Source organism: Dreissena polymorpha, chromosome 1 (assembly GCF_020536995.1).
Source record: "Dreissena polymorpha isolate Duluth1 chromosome 1, UMN_Dpol_1.0, whole genome shotgun sequence".
NCBI classification, from domain to species: Eukaryota; Metazoa; Mollusca; class Bivalvia; order Myida; family Dreissenidae; genus Dreissena; species Dreissena polymorpha.
The window spans coordinates 196,351,518-196,378,072 of record NC_068355.1 but is presented as its reverse complement, the minus strand read 5'-3'; positions in this window follow the sequence as shown (position 1 = coordinate 196,378,072).

The window sequence follows — 26,555 nt, the reverse complement described above, 5'->3', positions numbered from 1 at the left end:
GATTCACGAGTACGTATTATACGGCAAGAATGACACGCAAGTAAAAAAATCACACAAATATGCTTGCGTTAGTACGTCCGTGCGTGTGTCAGTCCGGCAAACTTTGTCTTGAGCATATCTCATACTTGGAACTTTACAGGTAGATAGATCTTATTGAGGATTGCCGTGCTCAAGATCCATAACTCTTGCCATCGTATTTTTTTCAACACCGGTCAATAATTGTATAATATATCATTATTGAGTCATCATTTGTACACCGTTATTTGGTTATGTATATACCATTACTGGGCCATCATTAAATACTTATATTGGGTCATCATTTTATATATCAATACTGGGTCATGTATATGCCATTATTGGGCCACATATATACCATTATTGGACCATCGTTTTCTATACCACAATTGGGTCATATATATACTAGATAGATAGATAGATAGATAGATAGATAGATAGATAGATAGATAGATAGATAGATAGATAGATAGATAGATAGATAGATAGATAGATAGATAGATAGATAGATCGATAGATAGATCAATAGATAGAAAGATAGATAGATAGATAGATAAATAGATATATAGATAGATAGATAAATAGATAGATAGATAGATAGGTATATAAAAGATAGATAGATAGATAGATAGATAAATAGATAGACCGACAAATAGATAGATAGATATATAGATAGATAGATAGATAGATAGATAGATAGATAGATAGATAGATAGATAGATAGATAGATAGATAGATAGATAGATAGATAGATAGATAGATAGATAGATAGATAGATAGATAGATAGATAGATAGATAGATAGATAGATAGATAGATAGATAGATAGATAGATAGATAGATAGATAGATAGACAGACATACAGACAGACAGACATACAGACAGACAGACAGACAGACAGACAGACAGACAGACAGACAGACAGACAGACAGACAGACAGACAGACAGACAGACAGACAGACAGACAGACAGACAGACAGACAGACAGACAGACAGACAGACAGACAGACAGACAGACAGACAGACAGACAGACAGACAGACAGACAGACAGACAGACAGACAGACAGACAGACAGACAGACAGACAGACAGACAGACAGACAGACAGACAGACAGACAGACAGACAGACAGACAGACAGACAGACAGACAGACAGACAGACAGACAGACAGACAGACAGACAGACAGACAGACAGACAGACAGACAGACAGACAGACAGACAGACAGACAGACAGACAGACAGACAGACAGACAGACAGACAGACAGACAGACAGACAGACAGACAGACAGACAGACAGACAGACAGACAGACAGACAGACAGACAGACAGACAGACAGACAGACAGACAGACAGACAGACAGACAGACAGACAGACAGACAGACAGACAGACAGACAGACAGACAGACAGAGACAGACAGACAGACAGATAGATAGACAGACAGACAGACAGACAGACAGACAGACAGACAGACAGACAGACAGACAGACAGACAGACAGACAGACAGACAGACAGACAGACAGACAGACAGACAGACAGACAGACAGACAGACAGACAGACAGACAGACAGACAGACAGACAGACAGACAGACAGACAGACAGACAGACAGACAGACAGGACAGACAGACAGACAGACAGACAGACAGACAGACAGACAGACAGACAGACAGACAGACAGACAGACGACAGACAGACAGACAGACAGACGACAGACAGACAGACAGACAGACAGACAGACAGACAGACAGACAGACAGACAGACAGACAGACAGACAGACAGACAGACAGACAGACAGACAGACAGACAGACAGACAGACAGACAGACAGACAGACAGACAGACAGACAGACAGACAGACAGACAGACAGACAGACAGACAGACAGACAGACAGACAGACAGACAGACAGACAGACAGACAGACAGATAGATAGATAGATAGATAGATAGATAGATAGATAGATAGATAGATAGATAGATAGATAGATAGATATATAGATAGATTAATTAATTAATGCAATGCATATGTAGATACCTCAATGTTAAATGTTTTAATCTCATTTGCGCAAACGGGTGCCTGAAGATAGTCGACAATTTATGAACGAAGTAAAGAACCTTTGAACAAAATCAACATTCTATCTGATTCTCCGAGATCAAATGCTGGAAAGCCCATAATCATTTCAATACATTGTTGTTCAGGGCTAAATGCACATGGAAAATTAAAATTAGCCAAACCAAGTGACTCTTTAAGGAAATTCCAGAGAATGAAGCAAGTGTTCTCAACTGCAAGACAAAAAAATAGTATGAACCGCTATTGCGGCAGTAAATAGTTTGCAGTTTTGACAATAAACATTGACTTTTTTGGAGAATAATCTACATAAAACTAGTAAAGAAGAGAAGCATTCGGGTAATAAATCCCTGTATAGTTTTGATATGTACCGCAATTGGCATGGCATCCGTATTTAGAAACCGACATCGCTTGATTGAGGATTCGTTAGTTAAACTTGCTCTCAATTCATACTTATTATAGACCTTTATGGAATTGTTTATAAGCTTTGTCAAAAGATTCATACTAATAACTTATGCATAATGTAAGTAATTCGCTAGGACATGTGTTTAGGCATATTTTCCAAGCATTCTGTATATGTCGGGAATGAAACCAGTTACTTTGTGTGGTACGGACATAAATGTCACCAGACGTTGGTTTAAGATGATTATTATACGTTTGGTCGTATCTAACACGCATAGTTGACCAAAAAGTAGTAGCTTCCTTCTGTCAATAATTGATTTTATTGGATGGATGCCAATATAGGATGGCGCTATACCTGAGCGTGTACATTGAGACAAAGCTTGCATGTGCTTAATGCACTGCCGGTGAGCTCTTTCAAGGGATACAGTTTGTGAGGCACTAATGGTGTTCCACAATTAGCACCCGTATAAAGCTTTTGGTAGAACAATTGATTCATAAATGCTCGTCGTTGTTAACGGATGTATGCATCCGCGGTGGAGGCCAGATTCTACTAAGCTGAAGGAAGTTTTGCGCATATTGGAACAAGCTAAATAGGTGATTTAATTAAGGTCGCCATATTTGTCGCTCAGACAACCTAGGTGAACATAAGTAGTCGCTTCCCCTACTACTTCCTGTTCAAGGTGCCATATGCGCGATAGTGATTTGAAGCGAATCGGAGTTTCATTGTAGACAACGACTTTGCATTTAGATGCTTTGTACAGGTACAAAGAAACAACACTGCATTAGTTCATCGAGACCGTGTTTTGTCAAAGACCTGAGAACCATATCATCAGCTGAAGTGGGGCATGAAAAGCTAGTGTTCTTAATATTAAGACCACACTCCACTCTGTCGAGGCTTTCCGAAAGATCATTAATAAATATATTATACCTAAAAGTTCTGCTGACTTTGCCTTGTCTTGCGCCTTGTAATATATTAAACCATTGAGACGTTATTCCATGCGTTTTAACACTACTGTGTGCGTTTTTGAGTACTTTTAGGTCGATGCCGGGTTTGTAAAGTTTCAAAAGTAGGAAACTATGAGGTACATAGCCAAATACCATTTTGACGTCTGGATAGCAACTGCATAGGAACGATGTATCATCACGTGCGTAGTTGATACATTCACGTACCATAAACGCCCTCATAAGACAACTTACATTTTTCTGGAAGTCGCATTGTAACGGACTGAACGATTCACATTTACTTTGTTCTATTAAATCAAGTAGCACTTTTTGTAGAGTTTGAGAACGGTCGAGCATAATGATATGGCTTTGTAACTACTAGGGTCTTTCTTGTTTTTTTATTGCCACCGTTGTACATAACTGTTATAATGCGCTTTTTAAGATCATCTGGACAATATTCGTGTATTGCCATTGCGTTGAAGTGTTATTATGACCTTTAACAGTAAGTGCCGCCGGTTGTAACATTGGGTCAACATTTTGTACATAATTATAACTATACATTGGGTCTGACCCAGTAAGTTGGTGTTGTGAGGTTTAACCTCTTCTGCAAAGATTTACTGATATGTATATATATAATATATATATACATAAACAGCGAGCCATTGGGTTCGAAAGTAGTTGGAAGCAAGATTTTACATGTTTAACAAAAGTTGAAGGAAGTAAGTACATCTTTACTTTACTTAATATTTTGTATAAGTATGTAGTAAAAGCAAAACAAAATGAAATCGCAAGTGAATAATAATTTAAAATTGTCGCTCAAACGGTTTATAAGACAGATATTGTGTTGCATCAAAGATTAGACACTACAGATAATAAATTTTCAATATGAAAGCATGTCTTAATGTAACTTTATGAACATATAATAGACTATGAAATGAAACAGTTGTTTGAAAAAATAATCCAATCTTTTGTAGGTATGATGTGCTCTTTGTGCATACGTCACATGTGCAGACCAGTGCTTTCAGCAGTCGGTACTGCTCCGTCGGTACTTAACTAGACTGTCAAGAATACATAAACAAACGAAAAATGCTTAAATATCTCTATAATTTCAGAATTATTTTACAAATTATGCGTATTGCAGTTTGCAAGAGGGCTTCAGCAAAATGAAAACGGTAAAAAAATGAAAATCGTGTTCGCCGAAAGTCTGCTGTCCACCATGCTCTTGTGATGGTCAGCATTGAAGGACCAGACAATTAGGAAGTGGACTTCGGAAGAATGATGGATGCTTAGCACCTGGATAAAGCCTCGAAGAATAGTTTTTGGAAGTTAAATTATTATATCTGTACACTTGTGGTAAAATATGAAACTGTATAAGCGTTTTAATGCCTGCTTTTATTTTTCTTGTTATTTCATAGTATAAAATATGACTTGAATGAAATAAATTTAGGAAAAAATTATACACATTTAGATAAATTGTAGTTTTTTAAATAGCTTCAAAGTATTGTATATTTTATTAAAGACAGGTAGAAAATCGTTTTTAAAAATCGACCCGCAAAATGGACACCCTTCCGCAATAACCCCCATTCCGCGATGTCTTGCCGCTGTGCCTGGCCAAATTCCTGGGGAAATGCCTGATATATATATATGTATATATATATATATATATATATATATATATATATATATATATATATATATATATATATATATATATATATATATATATAGGTATACATGTACTATCAAAGCAAAAGTAAGGCATTTTAAATCCTGTAATTCCTCCCAGCACCACTATTTCTGGTAGGTCCCAATAGGTGGGTATAAGACTACAGGCCCAATAAGTGGGCAAGTTTAAGTATATATACATATATATATTTAATGATATGGTTTGTGTATAATAAAATAAAGTGAGTTTATAAAACTAAATACGTTAATAGTACCATACATCATTAATTTCTATAACATCAAGGCGGCAGCGTGTTTTCCTTCAAGTTTACACCTTAAAACTAAAACAAGTACACCATGTAATCAAAGTTATAATATATACTGTTTGGACGTTGATGTTGACAATTTAATTAAAGTTCCAATTGAACTCCCCCCTTTTCCAATTTGGAAAAAACATTATTCTATAATGCACTTCACTTTGAAGAAAAGCTATTGACTTTTTGGGATAACTTTTACTTTTTATAAGAAGCAAAGGAAAAGTCTTCAAATGTCATATTTCATTGGAATTATATTAAAATATTACATGTTTTGCGTTCATTTACTTCACACAGCATTTAACCGTTGGATATTATAACACTACGCTTAAAGACAATTCGTTAAATGGTAGATGGTTAAAATCAGATCACAGTCGGTGTAAAGTGGTGAGACATCGGAATATTTATAAAAAGGTTAAACTCAATATAACAAAACATGGATGCATAAAAAGGTTTATGTTGTTTACCCGGCTCATATAACATAATACTAGACCCAAACGTAAAGCCTGTTGTTCAGCCTGTGCCTTAAGTACCAAGTTACATGAAGCAAAACGTCAAAGATAAGCTTCAGAGAATGGAGTAACTAGGCGTTATAATACGACACATTAAACCAACTAAATGCGTGAAAGCGTTCGTAACAGTGACATACATCCCTGGTGATTTAAGAATATGCATCGACCCGCGACTTCTGAATGAAGCAATACTTCGATAATATTATCCGATGAAAACAGTGCAGGATATAGTTTCAGAGATGCCTAACGCACTCTAGATGTGGGAAGCTCCGTTTGGAATTAAGTTCATTCAGGAAATGTATCAGCGTTTCATGACAGTGATGATACAGGATCTAGAATGAACGCAGGTGATAATACTTGACGTCATATTCTTTAGAAAAACATCCAAGAACATGAATAAAAGACTAAAGCGAGTATTAGACAAAAAGCAGCAAAACAACTATAAACTGATTTTAAGAAAATGCTAGTTCCGGAATAAAGAAGTGCATTACTTTAGTCATAACATCAGCCAAAAGGGACTTGAGGCAGACCATGAAAAGGTCAGAACTGATCAATACATGGTTGGACCTCAAAAAAAGAAAGAAACACCTGCATGTCTAAGCTTCATCGCATACCTGCAGAAATGTTTGCCAAATATGTCAGAGATAAGTGCGACAATTCGAAAATTGTTGGAAAAGGACATGCAGACTGGCAGTGGGAAACCACAAGAAGAAAGCTTTAAAAAAAATAAAAAAATGACAAGGACAACACATCTTTTAGTTTTTTAGAATCCAAGTTAGAGTCTAACGTTGAACGTTGATTCTAGTTCATTTGGACTTGCAGCAGTCTTTCAGCAAAACGAAAAAATAACTACATATTCATCCCGCGCATTGAATCCAACACAGTAGAGATCATTTCAAATTGGAAAAGGGACTCTTGCAATTGTGTTTGGTTGAAAAAATATACCATGAGTTGTATGGAGGCGAGTTTACAGTAGAGGCGGATCACAAACCTATTTAGAGTATTTTCAATGTGAAGTCTAAATCTGGTAAAACTATGTTTGTGTCAAGAAATAAATTATCAGATACTCAGGACAAAATACCGGTGATGTATATCAATCAAATACAGTTGCGTGCTAATTTACCTATGTCTGAGTTGAAATTTAGAGTGTTGAAGTAAATCTTCTGAAGAAGATGAGAACATGCGATGTATCAAACCCTTGATTGAGAAAGGATGACCAGAAAATAAGTACCAGAATCCATTAAACGCTTAGACACAACCTCACGAATGGAGGAATTGTAATGGATGGAATTGTAAACAATGCGTTATAGGTTATAATCCCAAAACGGATACAACGTTAAATGTTGCACATTGTGCATCGAACACATCAATGTTTGGTAGCATGACACAAGAGAGCATGCGAATTAATGTTCTGGTTCGTATTGATGAGAGACGTCGAGGATAAAGTAAAGCAATCTAAAATGTGTGCACTGAACACTAGTAAAATGAATCATAAAGAGCCTTTGTTGCCCAGTGAATGTCTGATAGGCCGTCATTAAAGATCGGTGAAGACGTGTTTGAATAACAGGGCAGACATTATTCGTTGACTGGACTATTTTACAAATTGACCAGAAGTTTAAAAGCTCGATTGGTAACGTTCAAGAAATGTTACCGCGTATCTGAAAAGAAAATAAGCGATTTGGCTACATTGATGAACGTGTTACGGATACTTAACCGCAGTTCGCTTGTAGTCATTTTAAGAAATTTGGGAAAGAGTGGCAATCATTCAACATCGAGACCGCGTTATATTCAAAGGATGGGACAAACTGAAAGATATGTTCAAACAATCAAGCACATGCTTGAGAAAAGTTAAGATCCCAACAAGACATATATTGTAAGATAGACTTTACACTTTGATGTCCAAAGAATAAGTGAACATGCGTATTAAAGGTTGAAAAACTGAACATTTAATTAGAAAGTTTATTATTGAATTACTATGCAATATATGTTTTAGTAAGAACAGCCTCATGGCTAAGTACTATGCTTTCAAAACCATTGAAAATATTGTATATTTTCTTGAATCTCAGAAAAAGGGGGATGTTACATATGTTATATTGCAATGTTTATGTTTACCAGTCTTTAACGTGTTTCACAAGATTTAAGTCCCTTGGATACTATTTTTAATAAAGATATTAAGGGCTCAACATATCTGTGTTAAATACGTTACAGACCATTATTAAAGTAATTTAAAAATTATTTGGTTTGTTATGCACTGTAGTTTGGCAGAACGTTCGTATTTTAAAATGTATCGTTATCATAATCTTCATCATTAAACACAACAAAAACTATATCATCATCACCATCGTCATCATCTATGTTTTTTACGCAGCATCACACTATCAAATTGTACGAGCACTTGATTATTTTGAACACTACTAGCATTAAACTAAGCTACACTTTATAAACTATACATTCAAGTACTATACCAATTAGGTATATAGGTATACCTATACCAAGATACCAATTAATTATTGATATATTTTTATTTCACACTGTAACACAGTTTGGTTGTTATTTCTCATAAGCCAACTGATTTAAGAGGGAAAACAATATATTTTAATTATTATTTAAATACAAATATATCTTAAACAATGAATTGAATTCTTATGTCACACAAAGACTCCATTCCACTGTTTTACTCACTAAACATGTTCCCAAATATTCAGGTGCGAGAGTATAAGTGATATGAGTAGATAATGTGCAGGGCTCTAGTGGGCATACGTTAAAGTTAATTGCGGCGCACGTGTAAAATAAAAAAAACACACTTAAAGGCTTAAAATCTCTGAGTATGTGAACAAATTATTCAAACTATCAAGGTTCACGGGTTCACTTGCTCATAATTAGTTTCACGACTCTTAAGTATAGAATTGTTAACTGTTTTAAAAGGCGGGTTACTTTACCATCATGTGTATTCCCCATTTGCAAGGGGAAAATAATATCTTGAAATATGTTATTTCATTAGTTATAAAATAGTATTAAAAGACACTTTTTGAGCAATAATATGTATAATATGTATGCAACTAAATCAAGTAAATTGCTGCATGAATGCAATAAAATAAAACTGTTTCTCATTAGAATGTGTTTACCCATTACACAAATACATTTTTATTAATATATTTCAAACGAAAATTGACACATGTGTAGCAATACTGATTACATTAACTAACTAATAGCTATAAATAAAAAAAATTCTTAAATCAAGTAAACATGTATCGAGATTTGTTCCATGCATACCGTTGTTAAATATACCATAGGACAATAATACAATCACAATGAACAAAGAAATCCGATGATAAAGGGTTACAATCTAATGGCTAATCGAAAGGCTATTTGTTTACCTACAACGTCCATAATGAAACAATACAGATATTTTAACGCGATGATAATCAGTTATTGATCACAAAAAGCACATATACAATAGTTGTTTCGCATATAGGCATATTTAAATGATTAAGAATACTTAATTTTGCAAAATTTCGGTTTAGCAAAGATTTCCGTTGATCGGTTTAAAAATGAAATTTTATTCAAAATGATTAAATAAGACCTAAACAATTCTTTAAATACAATATTTTTTATTTGATAACGATCTGAAGTGATGCATCAATCTGAGGCAACTAGGAAACAATTAGGAAATTATAATTTCACATACATTATATGTACAGCGTTTGAATTCTAAAAACAACTTACAATGTCTGAAGGTTCCGCAGTCCTTCAAATCCATTCGCAGGAAGGGATGCGATCCTGTTGCTGCCTAAATACCTGGAATAAAAACAAAGTTAACTGAAGTAATCAAATAATACTATTCTAATGCGAAACAAATAATCATATATTTCAAATAAGCTAAGAAATAGTTAATGTGCATCTGCTTATGCCTCTAAGCAGAAAATACTATATTCAAATTACACGTGTCAACATTAAACAGCACACTTAAACAAATGACACACATGAGGCAACGGCACACATCAGAGACAGTTATTCCGTACAATACACCCCGATAAATCATCTACATCATTATCATCATCATCATCATCTGAGCAATATACGAAGCACCATCCCATCAAATTTGGCGAGGACATGATTTGTTCGCATACAAATCACATTTAACTAAGCACCAATTTATAAAATTAACTATACATATCAGAGCTGTATCAACGACAACACAATTGCGTTAAACGCTAAAGCAACTAAATAGCTGCCCTTATACTACTACTCACCTAACAGTACATATTCAAACCGTTTACAATTAATTCAGATTTAGCCTAAAGTTTTGTCTTATTATATTTTTTGAAAAGAAGCGCTATTTAGTTTGAATAGTGTTTGCTGTTTATTACTTAATTTTTAACGAATAAAAATACTGATACAAATAGTGTTTTAAACAAATAAAACACATAAACGAAGATAATTAGTTATTGATCACAAAAAGCATATATGATGATGATGATGATGATAATAAATGCGAACACACAATTATAAATGCAATGTTTGAATGCAATATGCAACGTCTTCCAATAAGGGTTCTCATGTACTAGTTATTTAAGGTCGACAAAAGTATTTGTGATGATTTTCACCAAATTAAAAGGCAAATTAATAAAAATATGCATCTTGTATTTTTAAATCAATTCATGACATGGTAATACGTTCTTACAATTTCCTAAGGTGACAGCAGAAGATTTAGATTATCGACAATAACGCCGAGGTTATTTTAAAAAACACGTGTGGCAATTATTAGGTTGCCCAAACTGCTTAATAATAGTGTGCATTGGTTGAACACGTTTTAAAGAACGCCTAACTGTTGTGATAAGTTTTTTTTTTCAATACTCGTTCTTATGTTCAAGAAAATAATGTCCTTTTAAACACTGTGTATAAAACCTACAATTTGAAATTATGATCAAACGGCAATGATTAGGTATTTGATATGGAATCTGTGTAAACCCTTAAAAGTTACGCTTATTCAATATGTACGATACGCTTTGTTTGTCGGAAAAATGGCGGCCAGATAAGCGCTGCTAAGCGGTGTGTGAACAATCGATATCTGATTTTCTAATCGGAAAATTTGGTTGACAGGTGGCGACTGGTTAATTGAACGGTCGCCAAATTATCGATCGCTCCGACCACACAGTCACGTTGTATAGTGATTTAAAATCTCCGACAAGCAGATCGCAATTAAGCTGATTAGGCGGGTGCAATTGTATGTTTCGTAATGATGTATCGGGCTATTTTCTACAATATAAACTGTTAAAGCCGCGAAATAAACTAAACTGCTTTGTTAAACTTTTATACAATCACATATATGCTGGAGCGAAAAATTGCGTAATCCAAATAAATGAGTAAACAAAAGATTGTCTATCAGAAACGTGTCATATATATATATATATATATATATATATATATATATATATATATATATATATATATAAATATATATATCAACATCAAGTATTTACTGTTATATGTTGTAACTGATCAGATACATAATAAATAAAAACTTTAAGATGAATTATTTAGTCTTTGTTATTATCATTGCATATCATTAACTGAGTGTGAAGTAACTTGATGAGTAATCATTTCAGGGCTTTCAAACATATACCAAAATGGAGACTATTTCAGAAGGTTGTATTTTGTTGCAAGTGTGTATTGTTCTAAAATAAGGTCACAGAAGAAATGGATCACACAAGTACATGCAGACAAGTATTATACGGAAAGAATGACACACAAGTAAAAAAAATCATACAAATATGCTTGCGTTGGTATGTCCGTGCGTGTGTCAGTCCGGCAAACTTTGTCTGGAGCATATCTCAAAAAGTATCAGAGATACAAACTTGGAACAATACATGTAGATAGGTCTCCTTGAGGATTGCAGTGCACAAGAACCATAACTCTTGTCATCGTCTTTATTTTCAACATTAGTAAATATTATAATTTTATAATATATAATTAATGAGTCATCATTTGTATATAGTTATTTGGTTATGTATATACCATTACTGGGCCATCATTATATACTAATATTGGGTCATCATTTTATATATCATGACTGGGTCATGTATATACCAATATTGGACCACATATATACCATTATTGGGCCATCGTTTTATATACCATTAGTGGGTCATATATATACTAGATAGATATATAGATAGATATATAGATAGATAGATAAATAGATAGATAAATAGATATATAAATAGATTAATAGATAGATAGATAGATAGATAGATAGATAGATAGATAGATAGATAGATAGATAGATAGATAGATAGATAGATAGATAGATAGATAGATAGATAGATAGATAGATAGATAAATAGATAGATAGATAGATAGATAGATAGACAGACAGACAGACAGACAGACAGACAGACAGACAGACAGACAGACAGACAGACAGACAGACAGACAGACAGACAGACAGACAGACAGACAGACAGACAGGTAGATAGACAGATAGATATATAGATAGATAGATAGATAGATAGATAGATAGATAGATTGATAGATAGATAGATAGATAGATAGATAGATAGATAGATAGATAGATAGATAGATAGATAGATAGATAGATAGATAGATAGATAGATAGATAGATAGATAGATAGATAGATAGATAGATAGATAGATAGATAGATAGATAGATAGATAGATAGATAGATAGATAGATAGATAGATAGATAGATAGATAGATAGATAGATAGATAGATAGATAGATAGATAGATAGATAGATAGATAGATAGATAGATAGATAGATAGATAGATAGATAGATAGATAGATAGATAGATAGATAGATAGATAGATAGATAGATAGATAGATAGATAGATAGATTGTTGTTCAGGGCAAAATGCACATCGAAAATTAAAATTAGTCAAACCAAGTGACTCTATAACGAAAATCAATAGAATGAAGCAAGTGTTCTCAACTGCAAGACAAAGAAATAGTATGAACTGCTATTTCGTCAGTGAATAGTTTGCAGTTTTGACAAAGAACATTGAATTTTTGGAGAATAATCTACATAAAACTAGTACAGAAGAGAAGCATTCGGGTAATAAATCCCTGTATAGTTTTGATATGTACCGCAAGTGGCATGGCATCTGCATTTAGAGACCGACATCGCTTGATTGAGGATTCGTTAGTTAAACTCGCTCTCAATTCATACTTATTATAGACCTTTATGGAATTGTTTATAAGCTTTGTCAAAAGATTCATACTAATAACTTCTGAATTATGTAAGTAATTCGCTAGGACATGTGTTTAGGCATATTTTCCAAGCATTCTGTATATGTCGGGAATGAAACCAGTTACTTTGTGTGGTACGGACATAAATGTCACCAGACGTTGGTTTAAGATGATTATTATACGTTTGGTCGTATCTAACACGCATAGTTGACCAAAAAGTAGTAGCTTCCTTCTGTCAATAATTGATTTTATTGGATGGATGCCAATATAGGATGGCGCTATACCTGAGCGTGTACATTGAGACAAAGCTTGCATGTGCTTAATGCACTGCCGGTGAGCTCTTTCAAGGGATACAGTTTGTGAGGCACTAATGGTGTTCCACAATTAGCACCCGTATAAAGCTTTTGGTAGAACAATTGATTCATAAATTTTCGTCGTTGTTAACGAATGTATGCATCCGCGGTGGAGGCCGGATTCTACTAAGCTGAAGGAAGTTATGCGCATATTTGAACAACCTAAATTGGTGGCTTCATTAAAGTCGCCATATATGTCGCTCAGAACACCTAGGTGAACATAAGTAGTCGCTTTGCCTACTACTTCCTGTCCGAGGTGCCATATGCGCGATAGTGATTTGTAGCTGATCGGAGTTTCATTGTAGACAACGACTTTGCATTTAGATGTTTTGTACAGGTACAAAGAAACAACACTGCATTAGTTCATCGAAACCGTATTTTGTCAACGACCTGAGAACTATATCATCAGCTTAAGTGGAGCAAGAAAAGCTAGTGTAATAATATTTAGACCAGACTCCACTCTGTCGAGGCTTTCCAAAAGATTATTTATAAATATAATATACATACAAGTTCTGACGACTTGGCCTTGTCTTGCGCTTTGTTATATATTAAACCATTGAGACGTTATTCCGTGCGTTTTAACACTACTGTTTCGAGTAATTTTAGGTCGATGCCGGTTAAGAAAAGTTTCAAAAGTAGAAAACTATGGGGTACATAGCCAAATGCCATTTTGACGTCTCTATTGCAACTGCCTAGATACGATTTATTATCACGTGCGTAGTTGATGCATTCACCTAACATGAACGCCCTCATAAGACAACTTACATTTTTCTGGAAGCCGCATTGTAACGGACTGAACGATTCACATTTACTTTGTTCTCTTAAATCAAGTAGCACTTTTTTTGTAGAGTTTTAGAACGGTCGAGCATAATGATATGGCTCTGTAACTACTAGGGTCTTTCTTGTTTTTTATCGCAACCTTTGTAAATAACTGTTATAATGTATTTTTAAGATCATCTGGACAATATTCGTGTATTGCCATTGCGTTGAAGTGTTGTTATGACCTTTTTTTTGGACTTGCAGCAGTCTTTCAGCAAAACGAAAAATTAACTGCATATTCATCCCGCGCATTGAATCCAACACAGTAAAGATCATTTCAAATTGAAAAAGGGACTCTTTCAATTGTGTTTGTTTGATAAAAATATACCATGAGTTGTATAGAGGCGAGTTTACAGTAGAGGCGGATCACAGAACTATTTAGAGTATTTTCAAGGTGAAATATAAATCTGGTAAAACTATGTTTGCGTCAAGATATAAATTACAAGATACCCAGGACAAAATACCGGCTATTGATATCAATCAAATACAGTTGCGTGCTAATTTACCTATGTCTGTGTTGAAATATAGGGTGTTGACATAAAGCTTCTGAAGAAGATGAGGACATGCGATGTATCAAACCCTTAATTGATAATGGATGACCAGAAAATAAGTACCAGACTCCATTAAACGCTTAGACACAACCTCACGAATATGCTGATCGAATTGTAAACAAAGCGTTATAGGTTATAATCCCAAAACGGCTACAACGTGAATTGTTGCACATTGTGCATCGAACACATCAATGTAAGTAGGATGACACAAGAGAGCATGGGAATTTATGTTCTGGTTCGTATTGATGAGAGACATAGAGCATAAAGTAGAGAAATCTAAAATGTGTGCACTGAACACTAGTAAAATGAATCATAAAGAGCCGTTGTTGCCCAGTGAAATGTCGGATAGGTCGTCATCAGAGATCGGTGAAGATGTGTTTGAATAACAAGGCAGACATTATTCGTTGACTGGACAATTTTTCAAAATGACCAGAAGTTGAAAAGCTCGATTGGTTTCGTTCAGGAAATGTTATCGCGTATCTGAAAAAAAAACAAATTATGCGATTTTGCTACATTGATGACCGTGTTTCGGATAATTGACCGCAATTCGCTTGTAATCAATTTAAGGACTTTGGCGCAGAGTGACAAACATACAACATCGAGACCGCGTTATAATCAAAGAATGGGACAAACTGAAAGATATGTTCAAACAATCAAGCACATGCTTAAGAAAAGTGAAGATCCCAACAAGACACATATTGTGCGATAGACTTTTCACTTTGATGTCCAGAGAAAAAGTGAACATGCGTTTTAAAGGTTAAAAAACTGAACATTCAATTAGAAATTTTAATATTGAATTACTATGCAATATGTTTTAGTAAGAACAGCCTTATGTCTAAGTACTATGCTTTCAAAACCATTGAAAACCATTGAAAACATTGTATACTTTCTTGAATCTTAGAAAAAGGGGGTTGTTAGATATGTTATATTGCAATGTTTATGTTTTCCATTCTATAACGTGTTTTACAAGATTTAAGTCCCTTGGATACTCTTTTTAATAAAGATATTAATGGTTCAACATAGTTTTGTTAAATACGTTACAGACCATTATTAAAGTTATTTAAAAATTATTTGGTTTGTATAGCACTGTAGTTTGGCAGAACGTTCGTATTTTATTAAAATGTATCGTAATCATAATATTCATCATTAAACACAACAACAGCTATATCATCATCATCACCATCGTCATCATCTATGCTTTGAACACAGCATCACACTATAAAATTTACGAGATCTTGATTATTTTGCACACTATTAGCATTAAACTAAGCTACACTTTATAAACTATACATTCAAGTACTATATCAATTACAACACAAGTATAATACTAAGACGGTTACTAATCTATCTGAAGTCCTTCTGCTATTAACCTAACAGTATATTGCAACACTGCTTACAGTTTATTCAGATTAACCTTTACACTAAAGCAAATGACCTTCATTAAAAAGAAGCGCCGTTTAGTTTAAATATTGTTTGATGTTAAGTTTTAAATAATCAACGGTAAACACAATCAGACAAAATGTGTTTTACATCATTAAACATATTAGAATAACATAATATACATATGTAATGATTTTGGTGCAATCGTATTACATAAACTGAATGGATTTTCATCAGGAAGCTTCACAAATCAGTTTTTTTATAATGCATGGACGACATTTTCTTATTTTGTTAAATAAAATATTGCAGGAGAGTATTTTATTGATACCAATTAATTTTTTATTTATTTTTGTTTCACACTGTAACACAGTTTGGTTGTTACTTCTCATAAGCCTACTGATTTAAGAGGGAAAACAATGTATTGTAATAGTTAAATACAGATATATCTTAAACAATTAATTGAGTTCTTATGTCACATATACACTCCATTTCACTGATGTACTCACTAAACATGTTCCCAAATATTCAGGTGCGAACGTATAAGTGATATGAGTAGATAGTGTGCAGGGCTTTAGCGGGCATACGTTTAAGTTAATTGCGGCGCAAGTGGAAAATAAAAAAAACTTACTTAAAGGCTTAAAATCTCCGAGTATGTGAACCAATTATTCAAACTATCAAGGTTCACAAGTTTACTTGCTCATGATTCGTTTTACGACTCTTAAGTATAGGATTGTTAACTGTTTTAAAAGGCGAGTTACTTTACTATCCTGTGTATTCCCCATTTGTAAGGGGAAAATAATATCTTAAAATATGTTATTTCAATAGTTATAAAAATATATTAAAAAAACAACTATTGAGCACTAATATGTATAAAATGTATAAAAGTAAATCAAGTTAATTGCTGCATGTATGCAATAAAACAGAACTGTTTCTCATTAGAATGTTTTTACCCATTACAAAAATACATTTGTATTAATATATTGCAAACAAAATTGACACATGTGTAACAATACTGATTAAATTAACTAACTTATAACTATAAATACAAAGAATTCTTAAATCAAGTAAACATATATCGAGATTTGTTCCATGGATACAGTGGATAAATTTACCATAGGACAATAATATAATCATACTGAGCAAAGAAATCCGATGATAAAAGGTAACACTATAATGGCTACTCGAAAGGCTATTTGTTTGCCTACAACGCCCATAATGAAACTAAACAGATATTTTAACGCGATGATAATAAGTTATTGATCACATACAGCATATATCCAATGATTGTTTCGTATATAGGCATATTAAAATGATAAAGAGTACTTAATTTTGAAAAAATCGGATAAGCAAAGTTTTTCCGGTGACCGGTTTAAAAATGAATTTGATTTCAAAATAATTAAATAACACCTAAATATTTCTTTAAATACCGTATTTTTTATTTGAGAACGATCTGATGTGAAGCAAATCTGAAGCAACTAGGAAACAAATACAAAATTATAATTTCACATACATTATATGTGCTTTGTTTGAATTCTGAAAACAACTTACAGTGTATGTAGGCCCGACAGTCCTTTTAATACATCCGCAGGAAGGGATGATATCGAGTTGAAGCCTATATCCCTGGAATGAAGACAAAGTTAACTGAAGTAATCAAATAATAATATTCTGATGCGAAACAAATTATCATATGTTTCAAATAAGCTAAGAAATGGTTAATGTGCATCTGCTTATGCCTCTAAGCAGGAAAGACTATATTCAAATTACACGTTCCAACATCAAACAGCACACTTAAACAAATGACACACATAAGACAACGGCACACATCAGAGACAATTCTTCCGTACAATACATCCCGATAAATCAACATCATCATTATCATCATCATCATCTGAGAAATATGCGAAGCACCATCCCATTAAATTTGGCTAGGACATGATTTGTTCGCATAGAAATCTCATTTAACTAAGCACCACTTTATAAAATTAACTATAAATATTAGTACTGCATCAACAACAAAATTGCGTTAAACGCTACATCAACTTAATAGCTACCCTTATTACTACTACTCACCTAACAGTATATATTCAAACCGTTTACAATTTATTCAGATTTAACCTTCAGTTTTCTTTTTATATTTATTAAAAAGAAGCGCTATTTAGTTGGAATATTGTTTGCTGTTTATTACTTAAATTATTAACGGCAAAAATACTGATACAAATAGTGCTTTAAACAAATAAAACACTTAATCGAAGATAATTAGTTATTGATCACAAAAGCATATAGGTTGACATAATTCTCTGAACGCCAACCGATTAATAACGACCTATGCCATGTGATTAACCCTTCAAGCAACACAAGGAAACAAGTTGCTTAAGCTTTATATGATAATTATGGTGATGAGGAATATGATGATGATGAAAAAGAACAGAATGATGATTACAATGATGATGGTGATGATGATTACGATTATTATCATGATGAAGTCGATGATGATGATGATGCTGATGATGATGACTATTATGATGATGGTGATGATGGTTTTGTTGTTGATGATAATTATGATGATGATGCTGCTGCTTTTGATGAAGAAGATGAAGAGGAGAAGAATGAGAAAGAGGGTAATGATGTTGTTGATGTTGTTGCTGTTAATGATGATGATGATGGTGATGATGATGATGATGAGGAGGAGGAGGAGGAGCAGGAGGAGGAGGAGGAGGATAATGATGATGATGATGATGGTGATGATGATGATGATGATGATGATGATGATGATGATGATGATGATGATGATGATGATGATGATGATGATGATGATGATGATGATGATGATGATGATGATGATGATGATGATGATGATGATGATGATGATGATGATGATGATGATGATGATGATGATGATGATGATGAAGATGATGATATGAGGAGGAGGAGGAGGAGATGGAAGATAAAGTTGATGATGATGATGAGGTGGAGGAGGATAATGATAATGAATATGATTTTGATAATGATGATGCTGGTGATGATGATGATGATGATGATGATGATGATGATGGTGATGATGATGATGATGAGGAGGAGGAGGAGGAGGAGGAGGAGGAGGAGGAGGAGGAGGATGTTGATAATGATGATGATGATGATGATGACTATGATGATGATGATGATGATACCTTAAGTAATCGCAAACAACGTCTTTTGATTACACATTCAAGTTATACAGGTAACATGTTTCGTAAGTGCACGTTCTGGATTAAAAGAACACCAAAAGTAAACAAGTGACATGATAATACAGGCAGCAGATGAAATCACACAAGAACATGGAATGTACAAGTCTAGTTGTAAGTCAGTTGAGTGATCTCCAGCGTGCCCCTGCTAAATACGAGGTATACCTGTCTACAAAAACATTGAATGGACAAGTCTAGTTATAAGACAGTAGAGTGAGATCCAGCCGTGTCCCTGGTAAAAAAGAGGTATGCCTGTCTACTGGTGGCTTTGTTAAACGCACTACGATCGTATATTTATATATAATGATATGATGTGTGTATAAATAAGAGAAAACCATTTAATTAAACTGAATATGTTAATTGTACCATAAATTATGTATTCATTTAACATATGATTGAATAAATACCGTAAAAAATGACATGTTCTCAATATATATATATATATATATATAGATATATATCATTACAATTATTACACTTTCTTGTCAAAATTAAATCAACTCAATCATTCTTTATATGATTCATTGATAGTTTTATGCCTGTAATGAAACATGTAATTTATTTTCTGAAATTCTATGTATTTCGAAAGTATCTCGGTCTTTAATAGTAATAATCAATAGATTGTCTAGACGCAACCCATTAATTAAATAACAACAAACCTTTGCGATATCGATAATTTTCATGTTTTTTTTATTTGAGTTTCAGAATAGAAAATGCACATTCCATCAATAAAAATGTCTTCACATATGATGCATGATAGCATTTCTTAATAATCTCTGTTCTAATGTTTGTTTTGTTATGATATGCTATAACTATTTTGCAGTGCATAAAACATAATTAGCATGTTTGTTATCATTGTACTTTCTAAAACCATACATTTCCCATGAACCTAACTAGTGTTTACATTGATATTACTGTCATTTATGATATTATACATGTTTTCTAAATATTTATTGCAAACGCTTTGATTGATATGACGTTATGAAATCTAAATATTTATGCTAATTTATTTCCTATTTAAAACACGCACTTATCAATAATAAATGTATCCTTATTCATAATTCCAACCGAACAAGCCAATGACACTTTCCGATATGAATCTGAATATGTTGCGAATCTTTTTAAAACACACATACAATGTTAACAATGTATTTTAATCGTCAAAGATTCTCACATCAAATTATCAAACTATTTTTATCAGTATTCACTTATTATTGACTGTTTCCCAATGTAAATGCAGAAGTTTTTATATATTGATAAATATACTGAATGTTAATTTTACTTGTAGTCTATGTTGAATCCGTAACATGCGACCATTCTCACAACCAAACACTAATCTTACAACTCGATGTTATTTGTTGGATGCGTCAACAATAAATCGCATTAATCGCATTAAAAGAAAACATGGCTGCATCGAATTCTACCTAATAAATTCGACCTAAAACTGTGTTCACTAGTAATTCCATTTGTTTAAAGCCATGCTCTCTCAGTGTTATACATTAGCTGTTTAATATAATTATTATGATCACTACAAAATATTATCAGAAATGTGAGATCAATCACAATATTGCCGAACAGAAAAAACAAAATTGGTCGCCATATTCAACCAATATATAGTCAGATATACAATGGAAAACCAGAAAATTTCGCATTTGATACTAAACAATTCAACTTTCCAAAAAACTCTTCGTGGCGGATTCGCATGTATAACATACTAAAATTACTGCATAAAACAGGGAAAATGTCTGATTATATACGACAACCATAATACTGAAACAAACTTAAATAGTTATATTTACTTTAATTACAATGTAAACATGGTCAATAGCATTTACCTTTCACATTACCGCGTTCCTCAAATCCAAGCCAAATCAATAATAAGTCGATGTATGGATTTACAGGATATTCAAGATATTATCCGGAGAAAATCAAATTTCTGCGAAATAAATAAGATTTCAACACAAAATTTTACGGTACCATACTATTCATTCAGAATGACAGAAATGTTTAAGAAGAACAGAAATGCCAAAACAGCTTGTATACACGGATTTTTTGCAACTTATTATTCGACGTTTCGCAGTAGTAGCGTCAAAATATTGAATGCCTGTAAATAATTCTCAATTGAAAGTATGTCCGTCAAGTTTCATGACATGTTGATCATACGTTCAAAAGCCATGAGATCTAATGCAGAAACAAACGCAATCTATGCAAGTGCATAAAACGTATCAGACTTTTAATATATTTGTGTTCACACTGCATGTGCAAGTAGAAACACGAATTCCGCAAATATAAATCTTATCTTTCCTATCTTTATGGAAATTGGTATTCTGAACCGCAGGTAAACATATTTAAATGAGCATTAAAAATGTTTTATACAATAGTGTAACCAGTTCTATTGTTTATATCTGAACAAAATAGACAATAACAGAATTATAATTTCATATAAAATAATAAATATAGCTGGACATACACCCAGTGTCATAAGGTGTAAAAAACTAGGACGGGGTTGAAAAGGCCAATCTGCGGTGTGCGTAATAAAATATTCAGGGAAATTCTACCTGTTGAGTGAATACACTTAATACAAAAGAACTTATAAGTATATTTTAATTGTCACGATATTGTACTTTTTACTGAAATGGGCACAATGTATTATTGATATTCAATCCAACAACGAGAAAGTGATTTAAATAATTGTGTTTGGTGACTTGAACCCTCATACTTCGGATCTGCCCGATTTTGTTAAGAATGAAAATACTAATAATATAAAAAAAATTGCCGGACGACTACATCCCTTACGTGAGTATACAGCGCTACTCGCGAGAGAAGGGCGGCTAAATAATGCTTGTCAATTGTGAGTGTATGATTCAAATATTTTATCTGATTATTTTTTGGTAGACTTTTCATTGTCTTAAACCAGCCTGATAATAGTAATAAATGTGTCAAAGTTGATCAGATTCAGACACATATATATGTTTGGAATGGTTAAACTAAGGAAAGTTACATAGAAGTGTTGTCATCTGCCTACGTTATCAAATTAATGCATGGCGAAATGCTATTAGAAATTGAAATTCCGAACATGATATACATTTTTGTATTTCACAATTTAGTGATATTATTTACAAAGTTGCTTCACCTTTATCCAAGCGCAAACTTAAAACACAAACTACAAATTGAGTTCACAGAAAACCGAACGACATTTAAATTTATTTAGGAAGAATGAAACAGATGATTATCTGTCGTTATTAACTAACAGTAAAACTAAATGTAAAAATTGTATATCGCAAGCTAAACTAAAATATGATAATACTCATACCAAAATAATTGTTGGATGCAATGTTTGAAAATGCAAAATTGTATTCGAACATTGTAAAACAGACTGCTGTCTTACGAATATCGCACATAACCATGAAAGAGTTTGTGAATTACTTCACAATTGTTAATACCCCGGATAGCTTGTTTTTACTCCCGATGAAGATGTTGTACACTTTGTAGAAAGGTATAAACACAAGTAGTTTAATATTATTTGTAAAAGATTAACTACCCATATATCACTTCAGGAAATTAACAAAGCTATAACCAAAATAAGCCAAAGCAAGAGCACAGGCCCTGATTTATTTTTAAATTAATTTTTTATACACAGTACAAGTAAAATCACGCCGTATTGGCATGCTCTGTTTAAAACAATATTTACGTTAGGGTATTTTCCAACACCATGGTCTGATGGTCTCATGATTCCTTCACACAGGAAAGACAGTGCTAACAAAGTCAAAAATAAGCGAGGTATTACATTGTTAAGAACTCTCTTAAAAAAATTACCAAAATAATAAATAATATATTGTCTGTTTTGACAAACAATTAGTGTGTATATATACAGGAACAGGCGGGATTCATGCCTCACCGGAGAATAATGGATGCTATTTTTGAATTACATGGACTATGTTTTCCGGGATAATTTTTGGTATAAATTGATACAATTTGGTATTCGAGGTCACACAGTGGATACAATAAGGTCGACGCATACCGCAATAAAGTCCAAATTCAAATCCTGTAAGTTAAGTGAGAACATGCTTGCTTGGAGTAAGGCAGGGTGAATGTGTGTCTTAATTTTATTTTCCATGTATTTCTATGAGTCAGCGTTTTATACTAAAGAAAAATAAGGTATTGACGTAATTGATTTTAAAATGTTTCTTTTTGCTAACGATATGATTGTTTTCGGCAGCACGGCAGAAGAATTATAAAGAGGATTAAATTTGCTTCAACACTTATTTTCAATACTGATATAACTTAAATTATGATTTTCAGAAAAGATTGGCGAACAATTTCTAAACATTTTATTAAAGCGGTAAACTAATTGATATCAGACTCGTTTTTACTTCTCGATGTTTCTTTTCGGAAGATCATACTACGCTGTCAGGACAGTCATTAAAAGCCATTTTAAAAATGAATAAATATTACTGTAAATTTACTGATATTAATGTGAGCCACAAATTAAATCTCTTTTATATACTTATAACTCCAATTTTTAATTATTGCTGTGAAGTTTGGTATATGTTAATTGTATGTCCGCTGGGCGTGCTCATATACTATTTTGTAAATAAATCCTCTACGGATGACTTTGTAGGAGGCAAACTTTGTCGTCTTAATTATCAATATGTCAGATATATTATCATTATTACATATTGGATTACATTGATAAGAACATCAGACAACAAATGTACTTAACATTTTATTTAATGCTGGTTAAGGTTTGCAATAACCAGACTTGCTTTGTAACTTCGGGTTTTACGCGTAATGGCTCTTTCAAGATCTTGGAAATGATAAGGCGTTTATCAGAAATCTAAGAAAAAGATCAAAAGCCAATTTTATTCAAAATTGGAATAAGAGATTGTGCAACTCAAACACATCAGTACTTTAAACTGTCAACCTTATTTAGATATGTGCCCACTTTAAAAAATCGTATACGTTTTTCTAAATTAAGATTATCTTCACATAGATTGTATTTAGAAATTGGGATATGGACGAAACCGTCTCCAGTTCCTATAAGCGAAACAATGTGCAATGTGTGTAATATAGTAGAAGATGAATTTCACTTTGTCTTAGAGTATAAAATGTTTCCAGAATTAATATCTCAGTAAATATCATATTATTACAGAAACCGATCTAACATTCACACGTTTATTTAATTTGTTACAACTGAAAATAAAACGTTGCTTCACAAACGATGCTGTAACATATTCAACTCATTTTATTAAGGGATATAAATACATATGTTCCAAGTTGACATATGTATGTGAAGAAAGGTCGCTTTTAATTTAAACAATTTTAATTGTTGTTGTTTTTATCAATTGTGTATCAATTATATTTTCAGTAAAGACATTGCTATAGGATCGTGCCTGTTCCTAAATACTTCTACGACATTATGGTTGTATTATTACATACTTTAAATTGGATTCAACTATTAGACTCAGAACTGATGTATTTGTATTTATTTATTTTTGATGGCGTATAACATGACGTTTTGACCATGTTGTGTGTGTGTTTATTTACCGACACCGTGTTATATTATCAGTTTTATTACATCTTGTAATTTGACCGAGCCTAATGCTAATGCTAGTGGTACATGCATGAGCTATTATTGACATCAATTGTAATACAGCTAACTGTAAGATAACTTAATGTACGGAAGCAATTGTGTTATTGTCATATAACTCTCAACATGTACTATTACATATTAACGAAAGTTGGTTATTGTGGTTAATACACAGGATTACTATATTATTTCGCATGAAGACCTAACATATGTACGTACTTATATATTTCTTATATGGTTGCAATATATAAGCTGCATTAGAATCTGAAAATATCACATATATATTATTGCATATATGCCATCGATAGCTGTTAATATAAGAAACTGGTATGAAATTATTCATTAATGTATTGTTTTAATGAAATATATTATTGCTTTTTTATATCATAAACTAGTTTTGCAAACACTGAATGCTTACTATGTCAACTTGGGCTTTTTGCCTCCTAAATACCTTGTTCAATATACGTGTTATAAGTAAAGTGTACTTAATTTCCAGTCTTTAAACGCTTACAGTGTGGTTAGGTTCGGCACTCCTTCAAATACACCGGCGTCCATGGATTCGATACCGTTTGACGATAAACTCCTTAAACAAAAACAACGTTAACTTACACGATACATATACTAATAAGAAACACTTAATCAAGTTATTTTAAATAAGCTATGCATTGTTTAAAATGCATTTGTATGCCTTTATATGGGAAAGACCAACAGGCATCTTTATTCAAATATGACATGTAGCAACATCGCATGATGTCATAGTTTAATGGATAAAAAACAGTCTTACCAGAAAGCAATCATATATCAAAGGAACAACACTTAATAAAGGTATATCATTCGTGCAAGCATACATTGGACTTGCACAGATATACATGGCCAGCTGAGCGGTATGTATTTAAATACAAATCATGCGTCTAGTTAAACTCACAGTTCTTTTAGTTGACTCAAGCCTCTTAACGCTGCCCGCGGAATATTGCCTAATATGTTGTGTCCCAGCCACCTGAAGTAAAACCAAACATCGCCATGTGACTTAACATTCAAACAATACAGGCAAATCATTTGAAATGTTTCCGGTGTTGATTTGAATAATACGAAAACTTAAGAAGTTTCCTGATAATACAAACAATAACACTGTAAGTGGTAAGACATAATAATTATCTTCAACGAGCCCCTGCTTATTAACAAGTATACCTGCCTGCTGTTCGCTATGTGAAAGTACTGCCATTGTATATTGATCGTTTTAGATGGGATATGTTTATAAATAAACAGTTTGTGCGTGCTCTTTTTTAAAGAGGATTGCCAGCGCCAGTACGTTTGTACTTAAAGGCTATGTTGTCATATTTAGTAATTACTTCCATATTGCTGTCTGTGTAATAGTATATTTAAGTTCATAAAAGTATCGTTTTTCTCTATGCTGATATTCGTTTTGGCCGAACCATTTTATTTTTTTTTCGAAATTGAACATTTCACATGTAAAAGTATAAAGTTTTAAACAAGCTTTAAACAAGCCT